Raw genomic sequence first — 20,697 nt, forward strand, 5'->3', positions numbered from 1 at the left:
GCTACAATTCTTAAATATTTGCAAGAAATTCTAGCAAACTGAACAGAAACTTACTCCATGGAAGACGTTTAGGAACAGGTTGCAAGGATAATGTGCTACTTTTCATTTTTCTTTAAACATACAATGCTGCCTCTGGCTGCATTCTCATAATCACAGCAATACTGGTTAAAGAGTTAAACCTTGGAGCTGGTTGTGATAATGCAATTTCCTGGGCAAACCGCTGTGATTAAAACACATTTAATCAGGATAGATAACCAGGTTACTAACAAATACACAGTGGTTGTCTCTTTTTGTCTTAAGCAGCTGGTTATACTACATATATACAATTCAAGTACACTGCATTACAGTTAGTAGTTCTTTTTATCACGGAACTATTTTAAACTATAGAACAACTCTGATTGGGATGATTTTGGCCCGAGACTTTTCCATTTCCCCCCAAAAGCCCTATTGGCTAAAATGGCACAGAACTTACCTGAGAAAAGGGGAAAGTAGGGGAATTAATACCGCAATAATTACTGGGTTACTTCAACACTGTAACAAATTAGTGGTGGATCAATTAAATCTATCAATATTGCCTCTTAAATGTTTCATTAGCAAGGTTTCATTATCAAGTTTGATCAGAAAGATTTTGCATTATCAGTGCAAAATACTTTTCATAATGTATTTGTAGTTAAAGGGCAGAATATTTTAATACACATCTAACCCTAAGAACAGAACACAATGGCTCTACAAAAAAACTGGTCAGAGTTCCCATATTGAATGACTGCTCTGGTAACTTTAGATGATGTCAGGAGAAGTGGGTGGCCTAATAAGAATTGCCCCAAAGAGATACTCCACTGACTCTTGGCCACACTACTATATTTCTTCAGCTACTTGGGAAATGATAGCAATTAACATCCATGCATCAAAACTTCAGTTTGTTGACTGCTAAGCTGAAAAGAAGCAGATCTGAAAATCAGAAGGGCTCCTGTGAACTGAAGTTCTCAGCAGGCAAGTAAGTTAGTAACACAAGGGATGGGAGCAATAGCCCTTTTGGTGGCAGAAGCATCTATTGCCCTTTCTCTCCCTCCAGAGAGGGAGAGAAAGAAAGAATAGATGCTTTCAAGCAGCAAGCACTGCCTGAAATGATGCAGAAGAGCTTGCTCAGGCTCTTTGGTGCTTGAGGCCATACCCCCTTTGACATCGCATGCAAAGGGGGCCTGGCCTCGAGCTCCAAAGAGTGTGAGGAAGCTCTTTGGTGTCATTTCAGGCAGGGGAATAGATGCTTATTTCACTGCCTGAAATAAATGGCAAGTGCTCGCTGGGGGGGGGGGGCTCTCTGGATACAGTTTGGACGGGGGGTGGGGCATGGCAGGCACTTTGCGCCCCCTATAATGGCACCCAGGGCATGTGCCCTGCCTGCCCCACCATTGTTACACCCCTGCAGACAGGTCTGTTACCCCAAATCTCCTTTGCAAGAGAGTGTGTGTATTCACATACCAGCCAAACTTACCCTGAAGTCCATTCAAGATCCTTGGAAGCACTCCACACACAAATCGGGCTTTGTCTTCTGAATTCTAGCTTATCTTGATGTATTTCTGGTTTTTTAAAATGCTGGTTTTAAGAGAGTTTTTTTCTGAAAATGCTGGAGCAATTAGGGAGAGGCACTGAGGTTGAAACATTAACATGATAAGAGGGATACACTCTTTTAGGAATGCAGATATAGACTTTAGAAATCTCACCCACCCACCCACCATTGGCTAGAAGGAGAACACAGAGGCATGCCATGTGAACTTGCATCAAAGCAAAACCCGAGGGCAGAGGGGAGGGGCTGCTTCCCTCAATGCCGCAAGTGTGATTCGAAGTGGCTTCACTCAACATTTACCCTGCAGCATGAAGCCATGTGCGAATAACAACCAGGGCTGAGGGGGGGAAGCTTGCCTGGAGCCATGAAGAGCTGCTGCCAGCCAGAGTAGATAGAACTAAGCTAGATGGACCAATGGTCTGACTCAGTAGAAAATGGCTTCCTATGTCCCTATGTTGGAAGCTGACTTTTAAACAATACTTTATTACAGAGGTGGGAAAGAAATTTAGTAGACAATGGGAGCTTAGAATCCCGCTACGGAGCCACAAATACACAAGAGCGAGCCACAAGTGGCCTGTGGGACTTATGTCGTACAGAGCTGGTACAAGGCAACTGCCTTTGGCTTCCTTTTGCTTTGCTTTGCTTCCTTTATAGCTTTATTTTGCTTTCAGTTGAGAGATCTTCCTAATTCCAGATGGCTGGGAGTGGGGACAACTATACTACTCCTTCCTTTTACCCTCCTCCAGTCCCCAATCCTTCCCATTGCTTGTGGCTTAAACAGCTGTGTGCCGATGATCCCTCTGGCTTCTGCTGCTCCCCTTCCTGCTTTTTTCTGATCCCAGTTTACTGGGAATTATTCTGCTTCAAAGCTTGCCTGCCTGCTTGAAGGCTGGCCATTGCTATTTTTCTAGAAGCTGTCTAGAAGGGAGAAGTCCCCAATCCAGCGCTGACCTGATGGAATCTCTCTTCTGTGCAACCCCTCAAGGTACAGAAACCCCTCTCAGAGGCTAAATCTGGCAACATGATTTATTCAACCACCTCCGTAATGTTTCCCCCCCCCCCTCCTCCTCCTCCTCCCCCCCCCCTTTTGGCTGATTTGACTTTGTTTTCCTCACAAAGATTGTTTTGAGAGGCCCAATGCCCTAAAAAAAAAGAAGAAGAAGCAGAAGAAAAAGGGAAAAGGGAAACAGGGTCTGGCTTAATCAAGGAAGAGAAATTTCAGCAGGGAAATTTGAGAGCAAAGAAGGCAACATTCCCATGTTTTGCTGCAATTTGCTACCTCTAAGCCATAAGTCATCCAAATGTCTTATATTCTTTGGAAAGGGTTTTGGAGACACAAACAGGCTTCAGTCTCAAACCACGCGCTGCTCTGTGTAGAGTCCTGTCAGATCTGATGGTTCTGACTTGGGTTTGCATTCCCATTCTTCCCTTGTTCTCCTGTAAATAATTTCTATTCCTGGGGCATGGGATGAAGGCACATGATGTGGCAGCCTTGCTAAATAACAGGACTGGGTTTGATCATTGCTTGGATGGAAGACCACCTGTGCACCTTATATACACCAGGGGATAGAACAGCTGTATTGCTGTGTTGCTGCACACCTTGAACAGGGGCCACCAGGGGCCCCTACCATTGGTGGGGCTGCCATAGGACGCCACCACTGAGGAGCCCTGCTGCAGCCCCCAACGGCCTCTGCTCACTGCCTGCATCAACCAGCTGGCTTTCCATTACTGGCTGAAGCAGTATAATGACTTTGGCACCCAAGCTCAGGGCAATAATGTCATCATACCATGTTGCCTGGCAATGGAAAGTGAGCCAGCTGATATAGGCGACTGAGCCGAGGTCCCAAGGTAGGCAAAGGGCCAGCAGTGGGTGGGTGGGGTGCAAATGGCAGAGGTTGCTATGGTGGGGGTTGCTGCTGTGGCCGTGGGCAGCCGGGCAAGTCCCACCCAAACATTTCACCAAAGAACAATCAATGGTGCCTATGGCACTGCAGAAATATACACACGAAAGCCTTGAAAGATTCTTACACCACTGTTATGCACCATTGCTTGAGTTCCATGAATAGAATATACATGTCATACATAGCAATAATAATGATATTCAAGCTGAAATGAATATTTGCAAATATTAGAAATTCTGCAAGTTTTTCAAAGCTGCCAAGCAGTGTTCCCTTTAACAGGGATTCCCTGTTAGAATCCCTAAGAACTGGGAATCCCTAGAATCCCCAGAACTGGGGATTCTGAGAGTTGACTACAATTCCAATTCCCAGAGAATTCTCCAATTCTACAACTGCAATTCCCAGATGTTGTTGACTACAACTCCCAGAATCCCCAAGCAAAAGCCATTGCAGTTGGGGATTCTGGGAGTTATAGTCAACAACATCTGGGAACCCCTGTTAGAGAGTACACTGCTGCAAAGCGAAAACTTGAATTCAATGTCCCATTCTGAATGTGACACTTATAAGCCCAAAATACTTTAGACTGGCTGGTATCTCTTGAATGTTTTGATTCTGGCAGGCTTCAGATATGAATCCTCATGAGATGTCAGCTGGGTAGGGTTGTAGTTCTGTGGAAGAGCGCCTGTTTTGCCTACAGAAGGTCCCAGTTTCTATCTGTAGTCACAAACAAAGCTCCATAACATATTACATTAAGGAATTCCCCAACTTACAAACACCAACCTGCACATACAAACAAGCTGTTGCTTTTGGGAACTATGTATATACCAAATACTGGTTGATATCCCAAGCAGCCTAGTGCTAGTCCTGGTGGTGCTCCATGCTCCATGGCCCAGAGCATGGGTGGTGGTATGGTCTTGTGCAAGAGCACAAACTTTTCGGAGCTTGCCGCACTCTGGAAGTGCTCTGTTAGAGTGGAAACACATTGCTTGACTGTCAGTGATGTCTCCTCACCAATAGTACACTTCTGGAGTATGGGCAAGCTTTGAATGTATTTGCACTCCTGCGCAAGAGCAAAAGATTGCCTACACTTTGGCAGGAGTGTGGAGCAATCCTGGGATTAGTGCTGCACAGGTACTCCTGTTAGGAGTGCCTGCATTAGGCTCTTTGGATGTCAGCCATCGTGACTGTCAAATATGAACTATTGTTGCATACTAGCCATCCAATACTGTAAAGGTCACCCCAGTTACCCCTGCTAAATGAACAAAGGGGCATTTTTTGTAGTGGTGGTTCTCATATATTTTGCAGGGCAGTGGGGAGAGCAACGGGCCTTATCCAGCCCCAGCACAGCATCCCTCCAGTGGCTGTTGCTCGTGGCTGTCTTATAATTGGTTTTTAGATTGTGAGCCCTTTTGGGGTCCATCATCTAGATTTTTATTTCTCTATGTAAACCGCTTTGGGAACTTTGGTGAAAAGCGGTATATAAATATCTATTGTTTTCAAACTGCTTTCCAGGAAACTTGGGATTCTTTAGAAGATTATTGATTGATTTGATTGATTGATTAAGTGCTGTTAAGTCAATGTTGACTCTTAGCGACCACATAGATAGATTCTCTCCAGGATGATCTGTCTTCAACTTGGCCTTTAAGGTCTTTCAGTGATGCATTCATTGCTGTCGTAGTCAAGTCCATCCACCTTGCTGTTGGTTGTCCTCTTCTTTTTCTTTCAACTTTCCCCAACATTATGGACTTCTCAAGGGAGCTGGGTCTTCGCATAATGTGCCCGAAGTATAATAGTTTGAGCCTCCTCATTTGTGCCTCGAGTGAAAATTCTGGATTGATTTGTTCTATGATCAAAAGTCTTCTCCAGCACCAGAGTTCAAAAGCGTCAATACTTTTTCTATCTTGCTTCTTCAAAGTCCAGCTTTCGCATCCATAGAGTGTCATGGGAAAAACCATTGTCTGAACAATTCTAATCTTTGTAGGTATAGACACATCAGGGCATCTAAATATCATTTCCAAGGCCTTCATTGCAACCCTACCAAGTGCTAAAGTCTGCGGCGTATTTCCTGACTGCTGGATCCTTTACTGTTGATGGTCGATCCTAAAAGGCAGAAGCTATCCACCACTTCAATGTCTTCATTCTCAATTCTGAGGAAGCTTATTAGGGGTTCCTAAATCAGAATACCAGTAATGGCAGGCAAGATTCTTTGACAAATAACTTGCTCACTGCTACTAAATGTCTTCTGCAATGTACACTCACTGGAAAATGCCAGGTAAAAGCACACATAATTTAATTGCCTGGATGCAGAAATTTAAATTTTGTATGAGCTGGCTGACTATGAGCCATCGGCCCTTTATCTTGCCTTCTCTCCTCCTCTGTGCCTTCAACCAAGCTGTTCCTCATGCCTGGGACAGCTATACCCATCTTTAGCCTATCAACTGCTACCATCTCCTTCAGGTCACATCTTCAGCAAAACTGTGGCTGAACCACGGCTGCCTTCCCTTGCCTTGCCTCTGCTCTTCTGCCATCCCTGTCACTCATGTGCCACTGCCTAATGTATCCTCTGACCCCAGCACTCAGCTTGCAGTGGCAGGTCACCATGGGGACGGCCCATAGTTCAGTGGCAGAGCAACTGCCTTGAATGCAAAAATCCCCAGATCCAATCCCTGGCCTCTTCAGTTATCAGATCTCAGTTGGCAGGACTAGGTAAAGGTCCTCTCTGTCTCTGAGGCTCCTAGGAAAGACACTGGCAGTCAGGGTGGATAGCAGATGGACTGGTTTGGTATAAGGCAGCTTCATACTCAATGGGTCACTTTTGAAGGGAAGCTGATGCAATTTTCTCCTTCAGGTGTGGCAATCTTGCACCATCTGTCTGCCAACTGAACACAGAGCTGAGTGTGCATTTGGCTGGCTGTCGGATTGTCACATTCAAAGCTGCCCAAATTTATATATCTAATAAATAAGCAGTGTATTGCATACCATTTTCTCAACTAGCAAAAGCAGTAAAAATATTAATTTAAGAAATCCTAGGAGTCAGTGCACCCTCCAGGGTAATATAAAGTCTCTGCTTATCTGTAAATCAACGTGGTTTTAATGGTTTTATTAACCAATTAGTATGTGCTTTACATTAGGAAACATCTGAAGTACAAATGGGAAACTGGATTTTAATCCATGGTTTAAATCAGTCTTTTTCTCTCGCTGATTTAAGCCATGATTTAAACACACTAAAATAACACACATTAGTGGGAAACATTTGCCAGATGTCTCGGATTTTCCAGATATGATTTCCAAATCTTCCAGAACCACAAATAAAAAACCACAATTCCACGTGGTCTCTTCCAAATCTCCCAGAACCACAAAATAAAAGCCACTGTTCCACATGGTCTCTTATTTCTGGAAACTGTGATCCATGAGAGTAACTTTGGTTTAGATGTCAGGTGAAGCCTTCTTCCACTCCAGGCCATACAGTACATCAAAGACTACGCTCCAGTTCTGGGGCAGTTCTGCCCCCTGAAGAGAAAGGAACTCCAAGCCATAAAAGACTTGGGCTCCAGGTACCTGAAGGACCACCTGCTCCCAGCTGAATCGATCAGCTAACTTGGGAGGGCTGTGTTTCACGTGCTGACACCTGGGAGATTTTCACACAGAGCTTTTAAAGCCCTTTAGTTTGCATCTCCTCCGGAATGGAGGGTGTGTGTTCACAGATCAGGCAGATTTACTCCGAAGTCCCTGCGAGCTATTTGAGAGCACTTCACACACAATTCGGGGTTTTCACTGTGCGTGCAGTGAAAGTGCAGCCCAATTTATATCCGGGGTAAAAAGATTTTTAAAAGATTTTTAAAAGATCAAAACTGATTTTGCATCGAGGTTTTTTTGGACAACTTCGAGTTTGCAGTAAAGCCTCACAGAAAACACGCAATAAAGCATGCTGTGTAAAGAACTCCCTACTGAAGCCAATTTGTTGAGCATGTGGGACAGGGCCTTCTCGGTGATTGCTCCCAGGCTGCAGAACTCACTTTCACATAGCTCCCAATCTTCCAGAGAAAGACTGCCCATTTTATCCAGGGCTTTGGCCAGTGTTTTCCTTTTGGTGGTCTGTACCTTTATCTTTGGTGGTCTGTACTTTTATCTGTTTTATTTGGAGTATGTTTTAAATTGGAATTTTATTATTATGGTTTTTGGTTTCTTGTTGATCACCCTGAGATCTCAGGACAAAGGAAATCAATCAATCAATCAATCAATCATCCATAACTCCTCTAATTTTGGTCTATGACTGTAAATAAACATGACTGACCGACTGACCATAACTCCTCATGAACCCTTTCCTTCCATACAGGCAATGTTCACTCCCATGACACCCTCTGCTCCCCCAAGAATCCCAAAATCATGACATATCCTCAGACCTCCATCCAAAATCACTGCCCTTTGATTCCATTGCTCCCACACAACCCCTGTTCATCCAAACCTCAAATAGTGTTCTTGTAATGAAAACACACCAGCCTTCTAAATTCATGCCCCCAAATCACAGTTTTCCACTACTTCAGAACAATCTTTCATCATTTTCATAGTCTGCTTGCCACATATACCTCAGAGCCTCAAATTATTAACTTAAGAAAAATATTTTTTTGAAATTGTGGTAACTGCAGGAACCCAGAAAAAAAGACACTGGAGAGACAGAAGCTTGTCATAAAGCCCTCAGAATCTAATGTTGTTGTTGTACCCCCTATTCCCTGCCCCCACCCCAAATTGTGTTCCTACAAATCCAGTGCCAAACATTCAGTCACAACCCTCTGCCAGCTAGGCAGTGGAGATACTTATGGTGGAGGTGGGTGGGTGGGGGAAAGATCCCCTCTTCAGTTTCTGTAATGCTAGCCGTAGCTGCCTACGAGCTTCTAGGTAACAGGGACAGTGCAATTTGCTAAACAGTTGAGTCAGCAGATGGAGAGAAGCAAGGGACAGATGGACAAAGTGGGGTCAGCTTTTGGAGTGTGCGTGTGTGTGTGTAACAAATCTTATCTTACTAATCTATCAACCCCAAGGCATTAGTAACATGACCATATCTTTAGTTCCACTTCATTCCCACCCCCCCACCCCCCGAATGACCCTTGACAAAATGGGGGAAAGTGATATTAGAACCAAAGAATTGCCTGACTGGGACTGGTCAAGAGCTCAGCACTCTTCATCGGAAAGCAGGCCAGCCAGATGCCACAGAGGAAGTCTGTTATTAATTCCCAGCATCTGCTAGTCTTCTCTGAGCATGCATATTATTAACAATGCAGATTTAAACTAGTTTTAAAAGGGTTTCACAAGGCTCTTGAAACCAGTTTAAATCTGAATCTGTAGTGTACCCATGATGGCCTCTAGAGAGGTGATGCTTCTGGTTAGGTAGTAGCTTGCACAGCTCCTGTTAAGATCTCTCCTCCATATATTTATTTAACCCTCACTGGAGATCATTTAAGCCGGTGGCCATTGAACAGCATATGGCAGAGAGTTCCATACGTTAATCATTTGTGGAGTGAAGAAGTCATGCTTTTCTGTTATAAAGCTTGCACATGCTTGTTCTCTTCTGTTTTTGTCTTGAAGACTCTAACAATAACTTTTTCTTTATTCCTAATGTAATTTGTCGTCATAGCTATTGGCTCCAGCGATGAAGATGTTGCAAAGTGAGCAGCAGTGGGATTTCAAAGAAGTTTGAAACGTGGTGAAATTTGCAAATCTGTAGTTTGGTGTGCTTGGCAAACCACACTGATAATTCTTCGTGTCCCTCAGTATGATTGATTGAAAATGACACTCCTTGCGTTTATGAGGGATAGATGAGCAATTCGATATCTGAGTTTCAAACGCCTGCAATCAAGTGCCTTTCTCAATCCTTCTAGCACTCTCATGGGATGCCCTGCAGTTAGAGGTCTCCATTTATTTTGGAAAGAATGAAAAACCGGTCTGAATCGGGCCCATTCAGGTCCTTTTGTATATCTACCAGTTTATTCAGAAACTCATTTGTTTTACCATAGCACCAGTTCTTTTTAAAAATAAAATTAATAAAATTCTTTTTAAAACCAAAGATGTAAAAGGGTTTTGGCAATTTTATCTTGTGGTGACCACTGTCCCCCAAAATGCTCTAGCGCAGATGTGGCCAACTTGAGGTTCTCCAGCTGTTGTTGGACTACAACTCCCAACATCCTCTGCTGTAATCTATTTATTGTGGCTGGGGATGATGGGAGTTGTAGTTCAAGAGCCTCAGGTTGGCCACCACTGCTCTAGATGTTCTGTTGTCTGGAGCACTGTAAGAAAAAATTGACACTGTCACAAAAATGTGGTGTTCCCACTAGTGGCCACCATTTCCCCCACAGTGCCCCAGGATGATGTAACATCTAAGGCAGGAGTTTCCATGGTCCTCCAGAAGTTGCTGAACTACAACTCCCATCACCCCCAGCCTGTGTCTGCGGATGATGGGAGTTGTAGTTCAGCAACATCTGGAGGCCCCCAGGATGGGAACCTCTGATCTAACGCATTGTGAAGGGAAAAGGGCAGCAGCCGAAAGGAACTCTGCTGGTTCTTTTCAACTTTAAATGGTTGAAAGGCAGTGTGTGTGTGTGGGAATACATTGTTCTGCCATGCTGCAAGGAAAACCGCTCCCCCAATTATTAAAATAACAACAATAACAAAAACAGCTGCCTTTAGTTATGAAATGAATGGTGGCCTTAACAAGAAAATAATTAACTGAATTAGACTTTTAATAACAAAAACAAAGCGATGAATGAAAAAAAGAGTCTTGCACAACCCTACCTCCTTCTTACAGGAGTTATTTTTTTTCTTCCCCACCCCTTTCTTTCTTTCTTTTCAGGAGGGCAGTGCTGTTAGAATGGTGTCTCACAGCTCTGCAATAAGATAACCAGCTTTCTTTCATTGCCTCTGCTCCTTTAAAAGCAACTTTGGGTCAAACTTGTGTTTTGTTTAAACCCAGGTCTTGACCAATCACATATAAAGTAGGGAGTAGGGTCTAATGTTTACAGCAAAAGGAGAATTGAGTTCTCCCTATGCCCACTGCCTGCCTATCCATCACTGTAGTCTCTCTTTTCTCCCATCTGAGCTCACTTCTGGTATTAGAGCTCAACTGAGCACAAAAGCACTTGGAGAAGACGACTGTGTGGGGATGTGAGCTGTGGGTGATAGAAGAGTTTAGACCCCCCTCTTTCCTTCTGAAAATAGGACAACCCAACCTCTGCTTTATATGTGTCTGGGGCAGAACCACCATCCTTTTTCATTTAGCCTCAACATGCAGAATTTTCACAGGTGAAGCTTGTCCTAGTTTGCAGGGAATGTGATGAGAAAACTTCACTTGCTTATTTGCTGGGTGTCAGGCTGCTGTTAATGGTGCAGGAGCAGAAAAAAAGAAGTTGGCCCTCCTATGTTACAATATTAGAAAGACATCTCCTGGGGGAAAGCATCTTTCTGGGGAAGGAGGCCAACCCTTCTATCCCCTCATTTATGTCCCAAAAATTCTTACAGAGGGATCAGAATTTTTAGCTCCTTCCCCTTAATTTATGGCAGTGAGAACAGAGTCAACAAGGTTTTTTTTGGACACAACAGTCTTTTAAAAAAACAAAAAAAAACCTGACTGTAATTATCTTGGCAAACTAATCCCAATTGCTTTGGCCGGGTTTACTGCTCTGTTTTACTAAGGTTTTTAATTTCCTCTCCTCTTTCGTTTCTGGAGTGTCTTTTTGTATCTCTTTGTTGTTTTTCCAAGAGCTCCTGAATTACTCAGCTTCCAGGTTGGCTCCTCTGCCCTGAACGGGCCTAATAGTCTCTCTGCAGTGTCAGAATTCTCCTATAGGTTGAAGGGTCTGGGGTTGTATTGGGGTTTTTATTGCCCAAATTCCCTCCTCTAGGCTGATCCCCTGGCAAGTTCACTTTCAGCTCAATGTGTTTCTTGTTAGGAGAAATTTGGCCTCCATGATCTGCGTTTCCCGCTCTCCTCCTGGTGAGAAATGCTGAACATTAAGTCCCAGAAATGTGCAAATTCAGGCCGAGTCCCATCCCATTTTCTTTTTCAGGGAAGGGGGAATAAAAAACCAGTGCCAAAAAGCCAATTTCCCTCAGGAAGCTGAGAGAAATATTTAGAAGCCTGTCCAACAATCAATTAAAAAAGAAAGAGCGCGAACAACCTGTTTTAATGGTTGTGTACTGCAGATTCCATCAAAAGAAGCATTTCAAAACTCTGGGTGGTTTTGGAAAGGGATGAATAGCGAGGGCACACCTTCACTACAAGCTGAAGCTGGTGGCAAGGCAGTTTAAAAGGGAATCTGATTTCACACGTGCTGCTTAAAGCACTTGGGATATTGGTGTTGAAGACAAAAATGGCATTTAAAGTGCTGTTGTATTAGGTTTTGAAATCAATTGTTGGTCATACAGGATGGTGGATGTACAATTGCATTTCAGTTTTCCTGCAGTGTTTGTGTCACCTGGGAATAGAAATGTTCTATCTGAAGTGAATTTTTAATCCTCCACCCACCATTTTTCCATGGCATTGTACACATTTCAGATTTTTGTTTAAAAACCTCTCCTCTCTCTTTGGAAGTGTCTCTGTGATCATGATTAACTGGAAAGAGAGGAGAAGAAAAGTGGAGGGAAGATTCTGAACCAAACTTTCCCCCGCAAGGGTGCAGACAGAGGGAGAATTTGAGGAGCAACTCCTTACTTAAATTTTTTTGAGGGGAAGGAAATACACTTTTGAGGGGGAGACATGAGTGATTAGACTTGGGCACTTTCCAGCCTAGCTGCTGGAACAGCCGCAAAATGCCTCCATTTGGGCAAGTCGCATTTGGGACGTAAACAGCAGGGGGAGCAGTCTCGCAGCAATGAACAACCTGAAAAAACAGCAACTTTTTCATGCCGGATATACGACTCCTTGCTCTATATCACAGAGATTAAATTCACAACAAGGCATTGGAAATGTGAATGGCACCCTCCTGTCCCTGTAGGGACTGCGGTGTCATGATGCAGAAAGTGTGGAAGCACACTTCCAAGGTTTGTCCTGACCCTGTTGTAGGGTCTAGTCTGGAAAGCACCTTGGTGGGGTGGGTGATGGTTCAGTAAAATGGCAAAGAGCAAAATGATCATAGATGCCACATGCCAGTGCATTGGCATGAAGAGGTGGACCATCCTGTTTCCCTGGTCACCGCTCTTCCAGATCTACTAGCTTACAAGTGGTTTGTTAGCCACATGGATGGTTTCCATGCTGTCTCACCTGGAGCATTTCCAGAAGGGACTTTTAGCTCAGAATGAAGGGTGTGCGTTTGCACATTGGCCAGATTTGTGCCGAAGTCCATGCGAGATACTGGGGAGCACTTTGCACATGATTTGGGTTTTTCATTGCACATTAGAGCCTAGCCTGATTTATGACCAGGGTTAAAAAAAAACAAACCAATTTTTGCATCATTTTTTTTTGCAAATATGAACTTGCAGTAAAGCCTCGCAACAAACCCACAGTAAAGCCTGCTGTCTAGGAAAGCTCCTGGACAGGGACAAAGAAAGGAAACCATCCAGGCGGTTTGTGAACCACGTGCAAGTTGGGAGATGTGGGAGGAGGGCTGGTCCCTCCCCTGACACTAGCATTGCAGTCCGGAATTTTGGCTAGGTAGGACCATGTTGCAGGGTGATTCTTTGTTCTATAAGGAATTAAACAAGAGGCTTAACTTTAGTTGCAGAAACAACACCTTAATTGTTTATTTCTTCTTAACACCGGCTAACAAGGTATCTGCAAGAGGGGAAGAGCAAAACCAACTGAGCTGATAAAACAACCAATCAACAGAATTGAAGACTGACTCCACTGCAAGGACTTAGCATAGATACCTACATAGAGAGGTAAGTATGCCTTGGACATGTTACACAGAACATTCTAATAGACCAGTAGGTGGTGGTGTCGGAGAAACTGAGGGCACCACCAGCAGCAAAGCAGGTGAGGTGACCCCTGCCGCAGTAGAGGGAGGGGTGCCCATGCTTGCCACTCCAGGGTGCAGGCACTGCCTGAGGCCATTGCTTTTCATCGCCTCATGGACGAGCCATCCCCTGCCCACTGCAGATTCAGCAGAGGAAAAGGGAGCATAGCCGATGAAGCCGCTGTGTGTGCACATGTATCTTTGATGGCTGTTGGAACAGGCTGTGCTTATTAGCATGGTATATGGGTGTTTAGTTTGGGGGTTAATGAATTTTACATCTACATTGTCATGTTTATTTGAGTCTCTCCCCAAACCATTTCATTTTGCGGACTGTGATCATCTTGGAGACGGAAAGATTAGCATTTAGACAAATGCTAGCATCTTGGAGTTAGGGTCTCAGAGTCCACAGAATGCAGTGGGATATAAATTAAATAAATAATTTATATGTACCTATAAGGGGTCAAGGCAGACATTGGGGGAGGGGGGAAGAGATTGAGATTGAGATTGAGAGAGAGAGAGAGAAAGAAACCTAGCACACTATGAATAGGGATGTGCCCAAATCATTTCGGCACCTCTTTGGAGAGGCACCAAAACAATTTGGGCTGCTGCAGGCAAAATGTTTCAGCACAGGGCAAGAGACACCTTTAAAAGGAGGCAGGCAGGTCCTACTTGCTCCTCCAGTGAGGCTACACCACCACATCACAGCGCTGTGCTTAAAACTGAACTTAACTTAAAAGGAGCCGCTGCGCTGCTGTCCTCTTTAAAACACTGTGCCGATGGGATGCTGTGTCGATGCCATTTGCATGCCAACGCCATCGGCACGGCGCAGTGTTTTAAAGAGGACAGCAGAGCAGAGTGGCTGCTGCTTGTAAGTTAGGTTTTAAGCATGACAGTGCCGCAATGGGACATCGGGGGTTCACCAGAGGAGCAGGTAGGACCTGCCCGCCTCCTGTTAAAGGTACTCCTCCCTGCCCCCTGGGACATACAGGAAGCATTTCGTGCACGTCCCTAAATGTGAATGTTGTTTGAGTTCTCTTTTTAACATACATATAGCTATAGCACAGCGGCTATGCTGTTAAGATATAAGCATGGGCTGGCTGTGTGGGTCTCTGTTGGAACAGAACACCTGGTGGTGGTCACTTGCCTGAGATGGTTGTACGACTCCAGCCACTTTGCTGTGGGTTGCTTTCCCCGCAGAAGCAGGAGGAGGCGGCGGCAGCAGCAGTAGTAAGGTTGGAGGTGAATGAACTGCCGGCACAGGGAGTCAGTTGCTTGACTGTGTCAAAGAGGAAGGGACACCCGAGAGGGTGGATTGCTGCCCTGGCTGCCCGCTTGACCTCCTTCTGCTGCATCCCTGAGATAGAAGTGTTAGAGGTTGTTGATTTTTACCCACAATAGGTAAAACAGCAGAGCACTAAGGAATGAGCACACACTCCAGTTACAGAGCAGGTAGCAGAGGATGGTTCGGATATTGCAGCTATTTAGAGAAAACACATGGAGATCCTTGTATGACTAAACACTAAATATTTATTGGTTAAATACACTTAGATAGGAAAGACCTATCTCTAATCTAAAGGACTACATAGTGGATAAGTAAGGAGAGAGAGAGATGTTTCCATCTGCTCTCTAGGAGGAAAGGAAGGATTGTGACTCAGCACAGGAAGTGCTGCAGAGTCAGTTCAGGGGTCATAGAGTAGGGACAGATAGGGAGACCCTGACTCACTGTCTCTACTCCCAATGCCCCTAGTGGTCATTAGGACAGTTGGTGCAAATGGTCGATGCACTGGAAGTTCATCTCCAACAAAAAGCCGCCTATCTGAAGCAAGTGGCTGCTAGCCCCTGCATTTCAAAAGGTGAAGAGGTGGCAGCATTGAAGGAGACGACCACTGAGGGTGGTGGCCTGATTTGCTGCTATGCAGCATCCTCTACATAAATTAACAAGACAACTCAGTTAGCATCTGCAGTGCCATGAGTCCCTTTATGAGATACGTCTGTCTTGGCCCTAATAAAGGCAAATAGGAACCTTGCTTCCTCCATGTCTGCTAATGCAGCTGACGATTCTTTTCTGTAGCCATCTCCCTCCAGCCTCATCCTGTGCTCCAAGTCCCCAAGCACATTTTTCCTTGCTTTTCAAATGGCCATATAGGCAAACCACCTAGTGCACAGAATGGCATTTTAATTAACAAAAAAAGCAGTCAAGAGGATGTAGAGATGAATGGACAAGAACACTTGCCTTGTGTCCAAGGCCATTACTCTCCTTTGGGAGGAGAGCTGGTCTTGTGATAACAAGCGTGACTTGTCCCCTTAGCTAAGCAGAGTCCACCCTGGTTGCTTTTGAATGGGAGACTACATGTGAGCACTGTAAGGTATTCCCCTTAGGGAATGGAGCCGCTTTGGGAAGAGCATCTAGGTTCCAAGTTCCCTCTCTGACATCTCCAGATAGGGCTGAGAGAGACTCCTGCCTGCAACCTTGGAGAAGCCGCTGCCAGTCTGTGTAGACAATACTGAGCTAGATAGACCAAAGGTCTGACTCGTTATATGGTAGCTTCCTATGTTCCAGCTCTAGGCAGGTAGACATTGCCAAAAATCACTCTGAGTGGTGTTCTCTCTAATTTTTTTCATCTGTTTGCAGAATGAGTTTTGTTCTGGGTGGCAGTATTAAGGCAGTGTGCATGCATGTGGGGCCTGCCGGATTCAACCTGAGCGGGATCTAAAATGTACTGAGCGGTCCAGCAGACATTTAAAAAAAGCTTGTGAGTGTGTGCACATGCACACGCCTTAGAGGAAATACTAACTCTGAGCTTTTGTCCCCTGAGATGATACTGGTGACCAAAATTTGTGGGCTCATGGACTAATACCAAAAGGTGACATTGCATCTGAATAGTCATAGGGCACTTTGGGCCAGCATGTGGGGTATACCCTATATCAAACCAGTATGATCTTTCCCTAAGTTGGGAGCCCATTTCGGAACCCCCTGCCCCACTCATTGTTTATGCCTGCAAATAATCCACTCAGTTACTAAACACCACACACTCTCAGCCCAGTTGCATTGAGAGAAATCTGAGCTGCTAATTGGTGGAAACTTGGGGCACAGAGGGGAAATTCTTCCCCTTGCAATTTGATGGATGAAAGAAGGCTGGGGAAATGGATGTGTGGCCCTGGGAACAAAGGAGCCTTTGAAGAAGCTGTCATAGGCTGCAAATTAATATCTCTCCCTCCGCAGCACCACCAAAATATCTCTATTGCAAGTGACAGAAACAAAAAGGGCTGACAGAGTTACCTTTCTGAAGGACTGACTTTTTCTTCCTTCTGCCTTGTGTGCAATGACAATCTGGCACTCTTTAGCAGAAAAATGAATCCAGATGCCTTGCCTTGCAATTTTGTTCATAGATCCCTGAGGATCACAGCTCCCTTTCTCACTCCCTCTCTGTCACCAAATTTGACTGCTTTCCAGCTACTTCCCCCCTGGTTGCTCTCTGTCACTTCCTTGCTCCTTCTGTCTCTGGTCCATCCCACCCACCACCCACCCCCGATAATCCCAGGCTACATCTGCCTGCCAACTACTTGCCATAGCCTGGTTTAGCCGCCCTTCACTTCTTTGTGTCTCTTTTCTCTTTCTTGCCATATATTTGCCTGAACCAAGAATTCCTGGCCAATTGCAACCAAAAGAGCCTCTCAAAACATCCACCGTTGTTTGACTTACTTTCTGGAAAAGACTGACGAGAGTTGCTTTCCTGAATGGTGTCTGCATGTTTTATTCATAGTCTCCTCAAGTTATATTTTTTCTTCCAGTTGGTTCAGTGACAGTGATATAACTTGTTATTGCCACATTCCATAAAAGAACATGTGAATTAAATTATTCTTTTTGAGATGGGTGTGATAGCTTGGTATCTTTTCCTTTGCAGTGATGGGAGTCTTACTGTTCAGGGTTTCCTCCTTGTTTTCTGCCTTTTGGGGGTTCCCTTCTGTTTTTGTTTTAGGTCATGAATAGTGTTTTCATTGCCACTGATTGACAGGTGCTGCTGTGCACACGCACTTTCAGACTCCTGTGCAGCAAACTGTGTTATCCCTGTAAACTCCCGGACCATGTTATAACCAGCGAAACATTTTTCTTGGAAAACCTTTTAAAATTGTTTTTCAATGTCAATTGAACTAGCCAGGAATGGAAGAAAGAAGGGGCTGCTGGGGAGAATATGAGAGCCCTGCTGGATCAGAACAAAAGTCCATCTAATTCGACATCCTAGTTCCTGACCAGCCAGATGCTTCTGGCAAGCCCACAAGCAGGCCGCGAAAGCGATAGCCCACCACTACTGTTGCGCCCCAGCAAACTGCCTCGGAACCTGGAGGTTTCATTTAGTTACCATGGCTAATAGTCCCAGGAGGATAGATCTTTCCTCCACGGATTTATCTACTCCTCTTTTGAAGCCCTCTCAGCTAGTGCCACATCTTGTGGCAGTGAGTTCCCTATATCATTTAGGCACTAAGAGCAGCCGGAGCAGATTGCTCTATCTAGAATGTACACTGGCACATATACAAAAGCAAACAAATCCAATTGGAGTGGATATGGAAGCATCTTTCATGGATGTTGCGTACCATTTCAGTGCTACAGTAATATATGGACTCTGATTCTTTCCTGCTATGCTTATGTTGTTATATTGTTGCATGATGTCCATTCCTTTTCTATAAAAATTGTGAAACTATTTTTCGTCTTTTTTAAAAAAAATAGACCCCCCTCCCCCGCAAAAAACTACACCCCAGTCATGAAATTGCAACAGGAAGGAAGCAGATGCAGTCAGCAACTCATTCTGCATGAAGGAGGTTAGGACGATGTATGGAGGTCAGTGCACACACAGAGCCAATCTGTACAGGGATATACAGTGGTGCACTTTCATTCCTTCTCTGTCACCAGAGACTGGGCCAGAATAGCTGGTATCTTGTCAACAGGGGCAGCCAAAGTATTCTGCCTGAGGCAAGGTGCCAAATGCTGCACCCACTGTATGCACCCATTGTGGGGCAGCCTCTTTTCAGAATTAACCCTTGCAAGCTGGGGGGGGGGCAAAGATGAGGGGAGGTTGCCAGCAGCCTCCTCTTCTCTCCTCAGGACTGTGAGAAGGGGTGCCCCCCCCACCAGTTCTAAAGAGCTGCTCTGATGGTGACAGCCTGGGGTAGCATTTTGCAGCCCCCCGCCCCAGGAATTTGCTGTCTGAGACCATCCCCTGACTTTATCTCATGATAGGGCTGCCCTGTTTGTCAACCATCGCAAAGTGTTCTCCTCCTACAGATGTTGAGCGGAAGCCAATAGGCTGGTTCACATGATTCTCATTAATGGCGCAGCGGGGAAGCAACCTACCTAGAGAGAAGGAGGCTGTTGGTTTGAATCCCTGCTGGTGTGTTTCCCAGAAAATGGAAAACTCCTATATCGGGCAGCAGCAATATAGGAAGGTGCTGAAAGGCATCATCTCATACTGCGTGGGAGATGGCAATGGTAAACCCCTCCTGTATTCTACCAAGAAAACCACAGGGCTCTGTGGTCGCCAGGAGTCGACACCGACTTGACGGCACAATCTTTAATGAGACATATAATTTACAGAGAGGCAAGTGCAGTCTGCCTTGCTGCTGACTCTTTTTAGCCCTGCCTCTACTCCAGGATTGGAATAAAAGTAACTAAAGCCCCATTCAAAAGCTGGCCTGGATCAAGGAATGGATTAATCAAAAACACCACACTGCTTAGTCGATGATCATTTCCTTCCCTTTCAGCCTTTCTTTTCACTCACAGACGAACGGAAAACAGAAGCGTGATCAGCTCCTGAACTTGGGTAGAATGTTTCCAGAATTAGAATTTCATCCTAATTAGGGATCAGCTCCCTAATTATTATTTAATTTATTGATTGATTTGATTTCTATACCGCCCTTCCAAAAATGGCTCAGGGTGGTTTACAAAGAGAAATGATAAATAAAGAAGATGGATCCCTGTCCCCAAAGGGCTCACATTCTAAAAAGAAACATAAGATAGACACCAGCAATAGTCACTGGCGGTACTGCGCTGGGGGTGGATAGGGCCAGTTACTCTCCTCCTGCTAAATAAAGAGAATCACCATGTTAAAAAGGTGCTTCTTTGCCAAGTTAGCAGGGGGAGATTGTTAGGATTCTGAGAACAGCCCTTATGTATGTTGCTCAGAATAACGTTGGGGGGGGTGTGGACTGCGGTCCAAGGACAGGTCCAAATTCAGACCAACCTGTGGTTCCGTGAACCGGTTCGGCCCAGTTTGCCCCAACCACCGAACCAGTTTGGCGGTCTGAGGGCCAGTGAGGGTGGAGCCGGGGTGGGGAGTGGTACTTTAAAAAGGAAACATCCTTGCTGGTGTTACCTCTACTGCAGGCAGCTTCCTGCTGCAGTGTCACTCCCCTTAGCAGACTGGTGCCATGCGTGGGCTGCTGGGGGGAGTGACGCCACAGCAGGAAGCTGCCTGAAGTGACGGTAATGCTGGTAAGGATGTGCTTATTTCCTTTTTAAAGGTGCTCCTCCCCCTCCCCAGCACCACCCTCACTGGCCCTCGGACCGCTGAACCGGTGTGTGGTAGGGGAGTGCACGGAACCATGGAGCTGCGATCCGGCACTGGGGTGGGGGTTCCTTTAAGGGCGCGGGGAGGATGTACTTACCTCTCCCACCACTTTCCCCCCACCAGCGCACATTATTTTTGTAAGCATTTGGGGCGGCAGGATACCTCAGAAAGTCTTTTGCTGCCGAGAGGGGGAAGGGGCGGTAGGGAGGTATCCTGCCGCCCCGAATGCTTACAAAAATAACACGTGCTAGAGGGGGGAAAGCGGTGGGAGGGGTAAGTATACCCTCCCCCCGCCCTTAAAGGAACCTCACCCCGGCACTCGAACCGCCCCAAGATCAGACCGGTCCTGAGGTCTGTAGAATGGCCTCTGGACTGGTCCGTGCACATCACTAGTGTGTGATTGGGCCAAACTGGTTCAAGGAACCACGGGTTGGTCTGAATTTGGTCCAATCGACGGACTGCAGTCTGCGCACGTCCCTAGAAGAAAGTCCCACTAAGTTGAATGGAACCTACTGTCAGGTAAAGGTGCATTGGATTGCAATCTAAGGGCCAGACTCGATCATTGTGGATAATGCGATTGAGGCCTGTGTGTCTGCATTTTAAAATATAAGCTGACATGAGGGCCCCTAATTTGGATCAGGATCACAGGTGCAAGTGAGTCTTTTAACTATGCCCTTTCTGAAGTCCTATTCTGGATCAGGGCTACTATGGGTGATAGTCTCAAAGGGGGG

The 20,697-nt window shown here is 45.4% G+C and overlaps 1 long non-coding RNA gene across 2 annotated transcripts in view; it reads left to right on the top strand.

Moving 5' to 3' along the window:
• The window catches only part of LOC128331809 (uncharacterized), a 55,220-nt gene extending 38,065 nt beyond the window's left edge, over positions 1-17,155 (top strand). Inside the window, exons 3-4 of one of the 2 annotated variants that reach the window (XR_008310435.1) lie at positions 13,219-13,329; positions 17,047-17,155. This is a non-coding gene — a long non-coding RNA (uncharacterized LOC128331809). Of the gene's footprint in view, positions 1-9,094; positions 9,504-13,218; positions 13,330-17,046 lie in introns of those variants that run through there. The other variant, XR_008310436.1, reaches the window with a different exon arrangement.
• Positions 17,156-20,697: the final 3,542 nt, after the last annotated feature.

Source organism: Hemicordylus capensis, chromosome 6, assembly GCF_027244095.1.
Source record: "Hemicordylus capensis ecotype Gifberg chromosome 6, rHemCap1.1.pri, whole genome shotgun sequence".
Taxonomy (NCBI): Eukaryota; Metazoa; Chordata; class Lepidosauria; order Squamata; family Cordylidae; genus Hemicordylus; species Hemicordylus capensis.